At 35.6% G+C, this 17,500-nt stretch overlaps 1 protein-coding gene across 3 annotated transcripts in view; it reads left to right on the top strand.

Moving 5' to 3' along the window:
- The window catches only part of LOC106879128 (BTB/POZ domain-containing protein KCTD16), a 105,336-nt gene that overhangs the window by 8,696 nt on the left and 79,140 nt on the right, over nucleotides 1-17,500 (top strand). Inside the window, exon 2 of one of the 3 annotated variants that reach the window (XM_014928567.3) lies at nucleotides 4,682-4,968. The exons of the other annotated variants lie outside the window; for them this stretch is intronic. The gene's annotated coding sequence lies outside the window, so the exon portion shown is untranslated. Of the gene's footprint in view, nucleotides 1-4,681; nucleotides 4,969-17,500 lie in introns of those variants that run through there. 3 annotated transcript variants of the gene reach the window in all.

Genomic DNA, 17,500 nt, shown 5'->3' with positions numbered 1-17,500 from the left:
TGCACATTCACATATATTTGTATCATGCTATGATATCCAAATATCTACTGATTACCTACAAGTTATACCTGAGATATACTTCAACTATTTAAAAGTAAATAGTATAGTATAAAATGAATACCTCCAGATATACGACCAAGTTTGTGTTTTATTGAGAAGGTAATATTGACAGCGTAATATTCGGTCTTATTCACGTGCATTATGGTTTAAATTAAATTAATAAATTAATAATATTGCATATATCCGTAATACTTAATAGAAGACATGCTACACTTAACAAATTGCTCTGCCAAAATATTATCAGTTATTTACATATTAAATGGGTGTTTACTGCTCTACGTCACTGTTTCATTCTGTCTCTCTCTCTCTGTATATATATATATATATATATATATATATATATATATATATATATATATAAATGTATATACGCACACCTATATACAGATATACACAAACATGTTTGTGTGTATGTCTGTGCGTGAGGTGTGTGCCTGTAAGTGTGTGTGTGTATCTATATATACAGAAACACACATGCACACACAAACACACACACACACACACACACACACACACACGCACACATATACGTGTGGCTTTAAGTAGTTTGATTAACGACCATATGGTTTCGGGTTCAGTCCCACTTCGTGGCACCTTGGGCAAGTGTTTTCTACTATAACCTCGGGCCGACCATAGCCTTGTGTGTCGATTTGGTAGAGGGAAACTGAAAGAAGCCTGTCATGTATATATATATGTGTGTGTGTGTGTGTGTGTGTGTGTGTGTGTGTTTGTGTGCGTGTGTGTGTGTGTGTGTGTGTATGTGTGTGTATATGTTTGTGTGTGTGCTCCCCCCGTCCAACATCGCTTGACAACCGATGGTGGTGTTTGCGTCCCCGTAACTTAGCGGTTCGGCAAAATAGTCCGATAGAATAGTACTAGGCTTACAAAGAATAAGTCATGGGGTCGTTTTTCACGACTTAAGGCGGTGCTCCATTATGGCTGCAGTCAAAATGACTGAAACAAGTAATAGAATAAAATAATGTATATATATATTCGCGTGTATGTTCGGTGGGAGTGAGATGATGGGGGAAAGAGTTAGGTTCAGAGATAGAGTAAATGGTTTTCAACTCGAGAGATACCAACGTATAGGTACATATATGTATACATGTCGGTGTCTGAGACCGTATGTGAATTTGTGTCGGAGCGTGTGATTTAAATGTGCATATGGACAATAATATATATATATATATATGTACATATATATATATATGTATATATATATATATATATATATATATATATATATATGTATAATGAATATGTATATACACAGAAAAACATACATACACATATATATACACACACACACACATATATATATATATATATATATATATATATATATATATATATATATATCAGTACACACAAACATAGAGTGATAGATAGACAGACAGACAGACAGATAGATAGATAGATAGATAGATAGATAATAGATAGATAGATAGATATTCTGTGATCATTTTCTATCTTTCAATAAAAAGGCCTGCAGCTATGTGGGATGCTGTCTCCATTAGTTTTGTGTATCGTATCGACCACACTGTTTCCTCTCATTTAAGTATCGATCTTCGAGTTTCCTTTTAGGTTGGAAAAAAATTAGTTGTGGGTCATAAAGGAATAAAACAGCATGAATTGTCCATAGTCGTAAAGTGATGTACGTATATGTAAACGTATATATGTGTGTATATATATATATATATATATATATATATATATATATAGATATATATATATATATATATATATATATATATATAGTGTGTGGGTGAAGAAACTGTCGTTTAAATTACGCAAAAGTTGAAATAACACTGATATCTCATTTTAAGAGATATATTGACCAAGATTGCTTTAAAAATATCATTAAATACTAGAGTATAATCTGTTACTTGTCTCAGTTGTCGAACTGCAGATAAGCTCGTGTTAACGCCCTGAACGTTTTAGTGGAACAAATAGATCAACCCTAGTACTTGATTTTTAAGCCCAGTATTTATTCGATCGTTAAACTTTTGGCGGCTCGCTAAGTTACGGGGTTGTCAAGCATTGAGGTAGAAGAAACACAATGACACACACACACACACATGTACGATACATATATATATCTGTGTATGTATATATATATATGAAGGGCTTCTCACAGTTTTCGTCCACCAGTTGCACTGCTCAGGCTCTAGTAGGACACACTTGCCCAATGTACAACGCAGTGGGGCTGAATCCAATACCGCATGGTTTGCAAGCGTACGTCTTACCGCACGACCACGCCTAATTGTTTGTTCTTTTGCATCTGCTCAACATTTAAGATATACGAGAACTCAATCGAGGCATCCATTCTAATAGGATGACGTTTGTTTATATTTCTATGCATGCTTTATTTGTACCACCTGAATGACTTTTTTTTATTATAATTCTAGAACATATGTCTCTATTGTTAAATTCGCTCTGTTTCACCATATTGGAGATAATGCAGTGGCACAGTGCTGTGGTAAAATATGCGGTTCGAATTTTAATTTTACATAATATATGCCTTTCTATCTATTTATCTGTCTGTTTGTGTGTGTGTCTCTCTCTCTCTCTCTCTCTCTCTCTCTCCCTCTGTAAGTCTGTATATGTATGTATGTATGTATCTATCTATCTATCTATCTATCTATCTATCTATCTATCTATCTATCTATATGTATATATATATATATATATATATATATATATATATATATATATATATATATATATATATATAATGTATGTATGTATATATATATATGTGTGTGTGTGTGTGTGTGTGTGTGTATGTATGTATGTATGTATATGTATGTATGCATGTATACAAACACCAATTGTAATTATGATATGAGATATTACAGATGAAATGTGTTATATGACTTTTAATTTACTCCGAAAATAGCTGAATAAATCTCTCGAATGTGGGGTTCTTATCGAAAGATGATAATTTGATGTCCATCGTGCAGCTGAACATAGTTTATGTAGCCAATATGCTTAATTCATATTGCCTGCGGCTGTATTGTTGTAAATAGGTATGACGGGGTCAAATGGCCAACAGATGTGTTCATCAGTAGTAAAGGCAATTTGAATGTTTGGCGTACAAGTCATCTCGTTGTCTTGCTTTTTAAATGCCTGATGTATATAGCTCAGTATAATGTTTCAATTTTCCGGGATTTGTTGTATTGAAAATTTAATGTACAGCTTAGAGATTATCACGTCAATATCTGCAAGAAAAACGTAGATACGAAACAAATTCCAGAAGGTTGATGCTGGAGTGACGAATATGGTGATTATTTATGTGAGATGTGAGTGGATGAGGTAGTATATCTGACAAAAAGAGGAAGAGAAATTGGAACATTGGTAGGTTTCGATTCGTCGTGGTATTAAAATAGACAGTTCCTGCTGATTGTAGTCTTTACGGTACAGTAGAAAAGACTACGCTAGATGAGGGCAGTTCTGTGGTCAAGTGATTGTTATAAGCTGGTAAGTAATTTTTGTCAATTAGCCATTTGGCTTTCTTTTGAATGTGATCATGAATGCTTCTCTGTATAGAAGCAGGAGGACGCCATATGTTGATGCAGTATTTCAAAGTGTCCTTCTATTGAGTTTTATACAGTCAGCAATAGAGAAGCTCATGCATGGCCTAACCTTGTAGGGAAAGGCCAGTACTTCTGACACAAATCTAAAGTGTTATCAGAATAAGATTCTAAGCCGCTATGAAGTTAATGTATATAAAAATTGTAATGAATTTGAAGATTCTAACTGCTTTGTGTCAAGTACAAAATAAAAGTTTCAAGATTGTTTTCTTGATTTTTACAGTGCACCATGTTCCCATTAGGTTTTGGTTGAAGGAGATATTACAAAATATATTCGACGTGGTTAAAATTGTTCAAAATAAATGAAAATTTCTTTTTTATTATTAAGCATGAGTGAGATTTGTTAGCGATATAAGAACTGAGTCTTTAATGCACAATTAAAATATTTTCAGTGATATAAGCGATGTTTGAAAGACGCTTGATTTGATAACGTACATGAAATGCGTCGACAGAATATGGGAAAGAGTGAGGTCCACTTGCAGAAGCAGCGATGGTACGATCTGGCAGAAAGCTTCTGACCCAAGAAATGAGAGTGAGGTGGGGTATACACCTGATTTGTTTAGACAAGTGATTCTAAAGTTATGCATGCTTTACTGATGTCAACCTCAAGGATCTTATTTTTGCCAAATTCCTGAATGGCGAAGGACCACTCTTGTATCATATTGAAGGTCTGACATTCAATAGTTCTATCTTTATATAAGATGTCTATGTAGCTATTATGGTGTGAGCGCGAATACGTTTGTTTCCAGATTTAAAATATATTAAAGTGATATGCAGAAGTGGCTACTCTACTGGTATTTATAATACACTGCAATTTTATGCGTTCAAAATTACTCAGAGTCGATTTCGTATTGATTTCTCATTATAGTGGTAATATACTGCATGTGGACCATTAAATCTGAACCCCAAACCATCGGTATTTTGTAAATAATAACATTAATATATATTATCAGAATGATTGTAAGGTATTCAATATTCATTACTGTAATTACGTTGATAATGTACTTGTTCCAACTTTTTTGTCCTAGATATCGTCTTCAAGATTATGTAAAAACAAATAATAACAATGATGATGAGAACGAGGAGAAGGAGAAGCAGAAGGAGAAGTAGAAGGATAAAAACGGAATACTGAAAATTAGATGAGATATGGGTAAAGAAAATCCAACACGTTTTTCTGATATAAAGCCTACAGTTTGTGATATTTCATTCGGCGACATATGAGAAATAGTGACATTCATTATTTAGTGTATTGATACTCGACAAGTACCGAGATGCTTATAATCAATAATTAAAATCTGGACACTGATTCAACTCACCGAGATGTTACATTGTTGTTATATTGTTGTTGCTTTCTAGTCATAAGTCAGCTCTCATGGCAGACATATGTTCAAAGAAATTCATGCCATGACCACTCTGTATTTTTATTTTTTTATTTTTTTATTTAAATTTTTTATTTTTTACAAAACTGTGTACCCTAAAATACATTTTCTTGTTTAATGTTTTAAGAGAACAATGTCTGATTTGGGGGGAAATTCAATTGCTACTTCTAGCTTACGAAAGGCCTTGGTGAACCCTTCACTATGGGAGCTTTCCTTTTATTGTATAGCTTGTTTGTTAGGTATGGGCACATGTCCTGCAAAAATAAGGTGGATAAATTTACGTGTTTCATTAATTTACTAACTCAATTGAAATTGCTCTAAACATCTCAAACTTCAGCTGGGAAAAATTAGCTTCACTTGCCTATTTTTCCAACTTATATTCAGCTCTAATTCTCCTTTTGCTAAACGGGGGTGGTAGAATGGAGGAAGATGTAGAAAATGGACTAAGTATCAGACAATGTAGAACAGTCTCCGTTAAATGCATCCAAGGTTCAGGAAGTGACGCTAAACTGCCTGACAGTCCACCATACTTTACGCACAAGATTTTATCGATCTCAAGGTTATTCTATATCCCACACAGTGGGTTAGAAATGGAAAATTACTGCAAAGTAAAATGTCTTAATCATAGATATACGCTTTCTGTAAGCTAAAGGCATGTGATGCAAGTGATATGATTGAAATGATTATGACCTCTTACATAAAATTTGGAGCCCTTTTCTCATATGAACATTTTTTTTCCTGCAATAATATGGAAAGGTAGAGAAGTTAATAGAGAACAAGATTTTTAATTTCACAACTGTTAGTTTCATATATGTATCAAATGAATTAAAAATCCACTTTGGCATATTTGACTTTCGTAGTTTTGAAGTCAATATAGTTAGCTTTACTCATAATTCAAAATGAATATGCGCCTGACCTAGAAATCTTTGGTCTTGAGCCAATGTGTAAGACCATTCTCGTTAGAATTAGAGTGCAGTCATGAAACATACCACCAGCGTTTTCTCACATAATCTTTAAAAACAAAAGGAAATCGAAGACTTTATTAAAATTCTCCTTTGTGCATTGGGTGCCAAGTATATACAAAGTAATATGAAATGCAAGCTGTTAATGAGGATTATACATGCAAATACTTGAATTCCTAGTGTACTGATTAAAATCAATAGAGAAACCAGGAAACGGAAGATTATTGCATTTATTTCTGCATGGTTTAAGATTATAAAGGCGCACCAGAAGCGAAATTTTAGGGTGAGATATTAATGGAGCACAATGACCATATATTATTACTACTATTTACCTAATGGAGCGCAGAGAGATGGAAATAGTTTCAGAAGGTTGAGCCAAAAAAAAAAAAAAAAAACGATGCTGTGTAACACTTTTAATCCGGGGTTCAAGTATTGTTGTATCATCGCATCGATTTTAACACCTATCTAATTAGGAATCATGCTGTGTTTATTTATTTAGTTCTTTATTTTGGTTTTTGTACAGACAAGTAAGAGGAGATCAGTGTCATCAAATGATGCTCAGCTATTGATGAACTGCATCTATAATCAATTTCAGATTGAAGCCATTTCTATAGCCTTTTGTCAAGAATGTCTTTGTTGAAAGAATCAATGGGCCAATTATAGCGAATTATCAAGTAATATACGTTCTGGTGACTAATAGCCGAGGGAATAGGATTTTGTTCGTGGTAACTGATGGGTCGATAGTTCGAATACTCTCCTTGACCTAGCACCGTATTTAAAGCAGCGCACCTAACAATTCACAGGCCAATTCATCTAGTTTTCAATAAGTGTCATAGGTTAAGATAACTAATTACATTAAAAAAGAAAACATCGCGTAACCAACGAGTGTTTCGTAATTTTGAGTTCAAATTTCATGAGGGAAAAGCTTAGAGTGCGCATTGTTCTTCCCAGTTAACTTGTCCAGATCCAAGGATTTGGTATCTGATTATTCAAAATGATTATTACACACACACAAACACATTATTAATTTACTTTATATAAATTTAAGTAACATTTCGTAAACTGAGAAAAAGTCCAATATTTCTGGAGTGTCGGGGAATATTTGATTAAATTGGCCTTAGCACATACCTGCTCCAAAAAAGCTAAAATACAAATGTGAATTTTTCTGTTTACCTATAAATCAATAGACAAGAGTCAGAATTTATGACTTTTCAGGCCCCCAAAATAAGCAAGTGTTCAAATGTTAATTTCTGAATGTTGTAAGCTGGGAAAGAACCTTGGTGGAAATAATTTAGCAAATCATTAAGGATGGAATCTATAGTTGGGGCTTAATAGAGACATTGAGAAAGTGGAGACAGTGAAATTTCAGAGAAGCAGATGCCACATAGGAGAGGCAGAAGAGAGAAACAAGAGATTTATAAGAAATTTGATGCTATTGTTTAGCCACATGTCAACTCCTATAGAGCAGACTCCTGGTCGAAGACGTTCTAGTGACTCCAGTATTGCCTGTTTTCTGACGTACTTTTCCACAATTGCAATATGCTCTTTATAAACGATGGTATGATTGAGAGTCATTTGGCAGTTATTTTTTGTAGTAGTTGCGACATGATATAAGTTCTATTATTGGGTTCGTAGATTCCTGGGTTCCTATCCAGCAATTGTAGTTATGTTGGTAAAAGAGTATTTTCCAAACAGTTGAATCAACTGTTTTGAATGTGCAGTCTTGGAATATTGCCTGCGTACAGGTAGTGACATTCTAGATACAAGAATAGAATTCGAAGAACGGTGCATGTCTTTGTGTGTGGCGGGTAGCAGCAAATGTCAGACGGTCATATATGTCATTTCGATTATAGGACATTAACCTGAACTTTGGGAAACAGTATAGTTGGCAATAGAGAGATCAAGGAAAATCTCACCAGTACATGTTGCAATGCAGCTACGAGTCAAAAAACCATACTACAAAAGCCATAATGGAAAGGATGGAACCTGTAATGAATATCTGCAGAAGCACATTAATCAGAATTTCTTATGTCACTCAAGTCTAAAGTTCTCTGAGGCAAAGTTTAAGATTTAGAAGGCAGGTAGCAGACACCTTATGTTAAGTCTGATCTCTGCCGAAAGCCTGATGGCAGTGTCTTAGAAAACATACATGAGTACATACATAACTACATACATAAACACGCCTATCCAAACACGTATGGTGAGAGAGAGAGAGGGGGGAGGAATAGAGGGAGAGAGAGAGGGAGGGAGGGAGAGAGAGGGAGGGAGGGAGAGAGAGAGAGGGAGGGAGAGAGAGGGAGGGAGAGAGAGAGGGAGGGAGAGAGAGAGGGAGGGAGAGAGGGGGAGGGAGAGAGAGAGGGAGGGAGAGAGAGAGAGAGGGAGGGAGAGAGAGAGAGGGAGGGAGAGGCAGACAGATGAGACATATAGAAGGTGAGAGAGTGACAGAAAGAGAAAAAGATAGACAGATACAGAAAGACAACGGGAAATAAATAGATCGAACGATAGATAGATAGATAGATAGATAGATAGATAGATAGATAGATAGATAGATAGATAGATAGATAGATAGCCAGACAGACAGACAGACAGACAGACAGACAGACAGACAGACTGACAGACAAACAGACAGATAGCTATATAGATAGATAGATAGATAGATAGATAGATAGATAGATAGATAGATAGACAGAGAGAGATGATTTTGGTGCAGTTTTGTTAGCAACTTCACATGATGTAAGTATAGTGATAGTCTAAGCTATCGTTATTTAATGTTTCCATTCTTGGTTAATAAAATTTAAGTCGACTCGAGCAGAATATCAGAGCAAAAATATTGGAAATATTACTTTTCTTTGTCATATTTATTGCTTAAACTTCATGTGTAAGTAACACGTATTTATTTGCCACAGACTTGTTCTTTAATGAAATATTATAGTTTGCTATCATGCTATGTGTGTTTATTATACTTTATATATTTATGCGTGTGTGATAAGAAATGCTTGTCAATTTCGACGCACAATGCTTCAGCAACTCCCAAAAGTATCAAGTCTTTGTAAGACATCAAACCAGCTTTAGATCTATAATCAAGAGTAGAGTTGTCGTAGAGGCACTTGGCCTAGTAATCATGGTATTGCGCTTACGGTCGCTAGATCGTAGGGTCGATTTCCGGACCAGGCGGTACGTCCTGTTTGTGAGAAAAATACTTCATTTCATGTCGCGGTGTGAGTATAGTAGAATCGTTGCTGCATCGGCAGAAATGCTTTATGGTATATATATATATATATATATATATATATATATATATATATATATATATATATATATTCCGGATCTATACATTCAGTGTTCAAATGCCATCTGCCAGGAGAAAGCAACGGAAAACCATTCCAGTATTCATCCCAAGTCCAGTCATAGTAGCCGAAATTCCAGTAATATACTTAACGGCAGCAGTAGATAGTATGAGCTCTCACATATAGTAAGTGTTGAAGAAGATTCACATGCACAGGACCTGCCCAGTAGCATACCACTGCTAGACTGGACAGTTGTCATAATCGCATTGCGAACGGTGCAGAACAAAACGGTGACATGCTGGAATTAATATTCTCGTTTTCCCTATACGTTGTCAGCATGCCGATCTAGCCATGAAAACAAAATTACTACAGTTCATAGCATAGTTTTTGCTTCTATAATTTACACTATTCTATGCATATTCAATTAAAATTATGTTATGGATACATTTAAAAATATATGAATTCGAACTCAATTGATCTTTGAATCTTAGGAGTGATAACTCAAACAAATCTATTAAGTTGGATGTAACAGAAAACCAGGGCTGGGTGTTTTTCACGTAGTCCGAATTACTTGATCAATCCATCTAAAGTGAAACTGGATAAGAAAAGCTTTTAATATCTGGGATGCTACTTTCCTTGAAACCATCAACATTACGGACTCACTTATTCTCTGTATTGGTTTTATGCAGGCAACGATCTGGAAGATGTCTAATTCTTCTATAGAGACATGCAGGATGTCCAAATATCAGGTTCGTAGAGTAAAGTAGCAAGTTCTACAGGTACGCATTCATCAGATTTTCTTTTCAGAATCAGGCATCTCACGTTCCAAACTTAGTCCAACAATATACGAAAGGATGCGTGGTTGCTTTAGACGAACTATTAAAGAACTCACTATCATGAGTGGCGCTTGTATTAATTCTATTCTTCAAATAAGGACAGAACTTATTTTAAATCGTTCCTATCAATTTTTACGTGGTTTACTGGAGTATTAAGGACAGGCTTGGTGAGTTTTACTCCTTTATGCTTAGGAGTTGTCTTGGGTCGGTGAATAATAAGCATTTTCATTTAAGATTTACGTGAAACGAAGGATTTTAACAACATGCGAGAAATGTTTCACAAATAATGGGGCAATATCAAAGAAAGTTGCTACAAAAACTGCATCATCAGCAAACATATCGAAAACAATTGTTGCCCTGTTCAGTGTATTTGGTTTGAATCTCTAGTGCTTAAACAATTCTCCACTAATATGAGAAACAAATATGACCTCCTCCTGTCTAACACATTGAAGTGTTGCTGCAGGCTTCTGTTTAAAGCAAAGAAGGAAAAGATACGAGAGCAAACCCTGATAAAGGCAAAGCACACAAAACATAACTGCAAATTAGTTTTATTTATTTAACTATCAACCGTTATTAGGAAACTAGTTTCGTTTCTTCTCTAGGGAATATTTTAAAATTGTAACACAACATCGTCTTTTACACATATGGAAACACACGCGCGCGCACGCATTCATAAGCATGCACACACTCACAGACTCTCTCCCGCTCACACACACATACGTACATACATACACACACACACATACACACACACACATACGCGTGCGAACACACACACGCACACACTGACACATACACTGACACATACACTCACACATGATCACACACACTCATAAAAACAGAAATTCTGATGTAAAAACGGAGAATAATTTTTGCTTGTATCAACGCACACACGCTTATACTCAAAAACATGGATACAGATTGATATGCATTCACAGATTAACCTCACACGTACATCGTACCAACACTAACATGTGTCCTCAAAATTACATTACAAATGCACTTAGATATGCCGACATACTAAATGTAGCACAAAAATTTCTATAGGCAACCGCACGTACATTCAAACGTTACTAGAGTATTCATCTACTAGCACAATATGGAATTTCCAGCGTTATCTATATTTCAATTAAAAAGGTTTCTCAAAGATAATTCACGCGAATACTAGTCATATAATTTTGCCGTACAAATGCAGCTGTACATGTACTACATTATATATACACACATCAAGATAATATGTCAAGTTTATATATCTGGGTCTATGTAGGTATCTACGTATGTTTGTGAAGATGCGTAGTTTAGATACTAGTGTGTTTCGCTCATTATTGTATGTTTGCCGTTTTGATTCCTGGACAGGGTGATGCGTTCTGTTCTTGAGCAACAAACTTCATTTCAGGCTGCTCCAATCCACCCAGCAGGCAAAAATGAGTATTCCTGCGACGGACTGGCGTCTCATCCACTAGTGGTTGGGGGTGGATATTTACGCCACAGATTCCGGAGGACCGGCCTTATTACTCTATTCCTCGGTCTATTGCTTGTGAAAGACCATTGATATGTGTGCTTGCGTGTGTGTGGGGGGCGGGGTTCGCGCGCGCGTATTTCTGTGTATGTATGTGTGTGCAATTGCGTGTGCACGCGTGCGTGTACATATATAGCATATGCACATACACATTTCGTAGATAGATAGATAGATAGATAGATAGATAGATAGATAGATAGAGGGATAGAACTAAATTTATGCAAAGAACAAACAGGCATACGAACTCAGATTTATATACACCTATATATTTATATACACCGATATATGTAGTTCTTCATATTTTAGTAAATGTTTCAGGAGAGAACGGGCTGTACCAGGAACAAATTTTAATTCCTTCCAGAGAGGGTGGGAGGAACAGATGCTCTGTAGAGGGGCCGTCTGCAGCAAGGGACCATGCCGAAAAGTCAGATGGAAAAGCTAACCCGTGCGACTGATATATATGTCCGTGTATGAGTATATACGTATGTGTGTGTATTCATATAATTATATTTGTTGCACATCTACCAATACGAATGTGTGAGCTTGCGTGCGGACGCGTATGTGTGTTTGGAAAAGACTGATTTTATACATAAATGGTTCTTGTAGTATATAAGCATACTTGAACAGATGTGGGGTATGTGGACAGTTGATATCAAAAACGTAACCATGATCAACGATCTAATATCGATCGTGTGCTTTTTCTCTCAAAGGTTGGTTACTTCACTAATGCATTTCAGAAAACAATGACAGCTTACATGTTTGGTCTAGGCATTTAATCATTCATACAATATATATTATTCTTTGATGGAGCCAAATATAGACTGCTCTTTGCTTGTCTGTATATATATATATATATATATATATATATATATATATATATATATATATATACATACATGTGTGTGTGTGTGTATGTGTGTATACAGTCATTGCTAGTGAAGAACGTCAGTGACTGGTTTTATATACTGACTTATGTGTGTGTCCTACTTACTACTTCACCCAAAAATGGTACAGAAAAGAAATTCAAACACACTGCTCCAGTATGGCCCCAATCTCTGGTTGAAGTCAGTAACAGATCGAAGATATATACATACATACATACATACATACATACACACATATATATATATGTATATATATATATATATATATATATATATATATATATATATATATATATATATTTATATCTATATATATATATATATATATATATATATATATATATATATATATATATATATATATACAAATATACAAACGTATATATATATATATATATATATATATATATATATATATATATATATATAAATATAATACATATATATATATATATGCATATATATATATACATATATATATATATATATATATATATATATATATATATATATATATATATATATATATATATATATATATATACACATTATGTTTATATACATATATGTTGTGTGTGTGTGTGTATCTATCTATCTTATTTATCCAGTTATGTATATACACCCGTTTGCGCCGTAAACAGGGATTAATCTTCTCTCTTCGCCTCTTTGCGCCGCATAGGCTCAACTTTCATCCCCTCTTGATCTAACCTCCTTCCCTCTCCTCTCCCCAACACCTACTTCCTCCCTCCCACCCACCTCTCCTCTCTTGCTCAGACTCCTACTTCTCTTCGCTCCTACTCTCCTTCTCTCTTCTCTTCACTCCTACTCACCTTTTCCATTCCTCCTTCATCGTCACCCCACCCTCGTAACCCCAGCCTACACAATCCAACCCCACCTTCCCTATCCATCCCATCCCACCCACGCCATACTCTCTTATACACACGCACGCGCACCTTCGTTTTGGGGTCACTACTACTTTATTATCTCCCCTTCGTCCTAGCTCTCCTTTGTGACCACTCTGTCCGGCGTTCGCCTTGTTTCTTTCTCTGTTCCTTTCTGCGGAAGAGCGTAGGCTCGAAACGTTAAAGACTTTTCCACTTCCTGAGCGTTAAACTAATGCATTTGTTTGTTGTCTACACCACCTGTCTTCGTCTTTTATTTTTGTGAATTCTGCCTATGTGTATATATATATATATATATATATATATATATATATATATATATATATATATACATATACATACATATATCAGTGGCGACTCCGGCACTCGGGCTGTTCAGGCTTAGCCCGAGTATAGATTTAGTAAAGTGAACGTGTATTTGCAAGTCGATTTAATTTCTGCCAACACTGACTTCAAGTATGTAATAGCAGCCAATAACTTGGGCTCTTTCATTGATCCTGGTCGCAATTCATTTATCTCCATTCAGCGTCTGCCGGTCGTCTTAGAGGTGCCCTGTGTCATAAAATATCATTCGTAGCAGACGTTCTCTCGACATCGTTCACACGCGTCTGACTTTGGCTCAGAAGTTACAGCCCGAGTTGTTATCTATAATCATAAAAAATAAAAGTAATTCAAATTCAAAGTTTTCTTGAAACAATAAATTCCTATAGAGATTAGGATTTAAATTTCAATCTATGAAAAGTTTCCGTTCCACAATATTCTTAAAAGAACAAGAAACGTCCAGCAACTCGACCTAATATGTACGAGCCTGGTAGGTATAGAAGACAAGCCGGCGTCTCTTGTCAAGTGTACAGGCGACAGTCAAATCGCTGGTGTTTGTTGTCGTTATTTGATTGCTATAATTCTGTGCGTCTGTGTGTAAATATCAGTTGTGTTTTGTAGGGTTGCTTTAATTTTAGCTCTAATGTAGAAATTGAGAAAGGCATCGTACTAGATATAAAAATATAAGCCATTTGTGGCAAGAAATATTGCAGAAAAATGTGAAATTCTTCGAACAGGCATGTGTCTTATGCAAAACCTGTGACGAGCCCGAGTGACGAAATCTGTGGTTAGCCTGAGTGACGCTGATGAGCTTGTGTTCCCTCTGATAATATATACTCACACACACACACACACACACACACACACACACACACACACACACACACACACACACACACACATACATACATACATATATATATATATATATATATATATATATATATATATATATATATATATATATATATATACATGACTTCCTTAAAGATAGAAATCAGGCAGTTGCTGCCAATGGTGTCCTTTCTGAGGCAATTCAAACACTAAGTGACGTCCCCCAGGGAATTGTTCTGGGGCCATTACCGTTCATACCTACGGTATGACAGGTAATAAAAAATTAAGATGACGGCTGAAGCTTACATACACTGGGACCTGAATTCGATATGTAATTCGGCCGAAGTAAACATGTAGTTTAATGCTGGAAAATGTCAAGCACTGCAGTATCAACTCACGAATTCACTATAGCTAGTATTTGCAGGGCCCGAAGATACTGTAATCCCAGAGTTACAGGCAGTGAAAGACTTAGGAATTAGTATGTGCAGTTATGCTTCATTTCATATGCACATTATCAAGATGGCAGACAACTAGCAACAGGGACACTAAGGTCCTTCCAAACAAGAGACCAAGAAACGATGTTGACCCTGTGGAGAGCCGTTATACTCAGCCGCTTGGACTATTACTCCCAGGTATAGTCACATATAATGCCAAACTAACGGTGCACATTGAAGCAGTCCAACGCTGCTACATTACAAAGTTTGAAACAGTGCATCGGATGAGCAACAGGCAGAGGCTGAAAGAACTGCAATTTACACCCTGGGTCGTAGACGCGACAGACATGTAATAATCTACAAATGGAAAACTCTAGAAGGGCTAATACCTAATTTTTGCTTTGAATTTATACAAATGCCAGAACTAGCCGCGATTGAATTGTACCAAAGGAACTATCGACTACTTCTAAAAAATCCAGTGTCAGGTTCTGCAATAACCTAGGGTTCAAAGACTCACAGTTCTTCAATGTCCTGCGACAAAATTTAAATCTGCATAAGGTGGACGTAGTTGTCTTCAAAAACGAAATAAGCATATCCTCCTCTCTACAATACCAGATGAACCAACAGCCCGACACGAGGCACAGGTGGGGGTAGCAGAATCAAACTGCTTCATATACTAAATGGGTAAACAGCTGGGATAAAAGCACGCACAGGAGTGGTGATGTGAAGCCCCCCCCCCCCCGCCGACAGAGGAAATCAGCAAGACCACAATAGTGCTCCAGCATGACAGAAGCTGCATGTTTGAAACGAGTAAAAGAGTAAAAGCGTATATATATATATATATATATATATATATATATATATATATATACGTAAGCATATACGTGCAAAAACACACACACACATACACACAAACCGTGTAACAGAAGGTATATATATATATATATATATATATATATATATATATATATATATATATATATACACATACACATACACACACAAATATATATGTGTGTGTATATACATGTGCACAAACATTTGTCCATACACCACACACACACACACACACACACACACACAGACATTCCTCTAGTGCAGCTTTGCATTGTGGTTGTATCGCATGACTGTGCATATGTGTGCATATATATGTATTTGATAATGTATGTTCGATTGTTTGTATGTCATGATTGCTGTCTGAATAAGAGGAATATAAATCTGCAATAATTTGTGTATCCATGTGGCTACTGCGAACCATAACTTTAAGATATAATCTGCTGATAAGACTCCGGCTTTTAATATATTCAAATACACGCTGTATTGAAATGGCATAATTTGGCTTTACTCCATTATAAACTGATATATATTTTAAAACATGATACCATTCTAATCCCCATATCAATAACGAATATTGAAATCCATGTGATTATCTCTCGATGAATGTACGCATGTATGTATTTATGTATGCATGTATGTGTGTATGTATGTATGTATGTATGTATGTAGGTATGTATGTATGTAGGTGGGTAGGTGGGTAGGTGGGTAGGTGGGTAGGTAGGTAGGTACGTAGGTAGGTAAGTAGGTAGGTAGAAGAGTAGGTAGGAGGGTAGGTATTAGGTAAGTAAGTAGGGAAGTATGTAAACGCATCCACCCACGCATGCACACACACATATGTAAAAGTATATACACACGTAGGTGTATCTACACTTATTAATACGCAGGAAGTTAAAAATGAAGCTCAAGAGCTGAGAGTTTCGTCCGTGGCACTTATCAAATCCATATATATGTATATCTTGGATTATGTATTTGCTTCTCAGCGTGTGTTTGCGCGCGCGCGTGCGTGAAAGAGAGAAAGGGACTGTGCGCGCGAGTATATCTGTACCGGCATGTCTGTGCGTATGTTACACTCACGCATACAAACGCATTGATACATATATAGATATATGTATATACACACACATACATCTACATACACACACACGCATATATATATATATATATATATATATATATATATATTAGTGGAACCATCCAGTGGAAATTCAAAAGATCTCAGTACGATTTTAGGAATACTATGATAACTATTCTAAGCTGAAATTTTACAAGTTTTGAATCTGTACCCTATAACTTACGGATTCCGAGGCAACAAAAGAGATGAATGAACAGATCGCATATTTATATGTAAACGAAGACAAAATAGACGAATACTCATGTTTGACTTGGTTAAGGCGTTTTATTGCTCCTTTGCACAAACCTATCCCGACATCCAACTACCATTTCGAAATATTTCAGAGAAAAAGTCTGTTTTATGATAAAAAGAGTTCAGAATGAAATGTATATTTACAAAAGAACTTAATGAATTTAATTGTTGCATTTCTCAGGTGTTCCACCACGAGACTTTTAATAATATTTCGAGTAGTTACATTTATGAAGAAGCAGTATAATCATCTCAAAGAGTACTTTCTTATAGAATTCTTACGGTACAACAT

Source organism: Octopus bimaculoides, chromosome 7 (genome assembly GCF_046866305.1).
Source record: "Octopus bimaculoides isolate indiv1 chromosome 7, ASM4686630v1, whole genome shotgun sequence".
NCBI classification, from domain to species: domain Eukaryota; kingdom Metazoa; phylum Mollusca; class Cephalopoda; order Octopoda; family Octopodidae; genus Octopus; species Octopus bimaculoides.
This window is presented reverse-complemented; position numbering and strand designations above follow the sequence as displayed.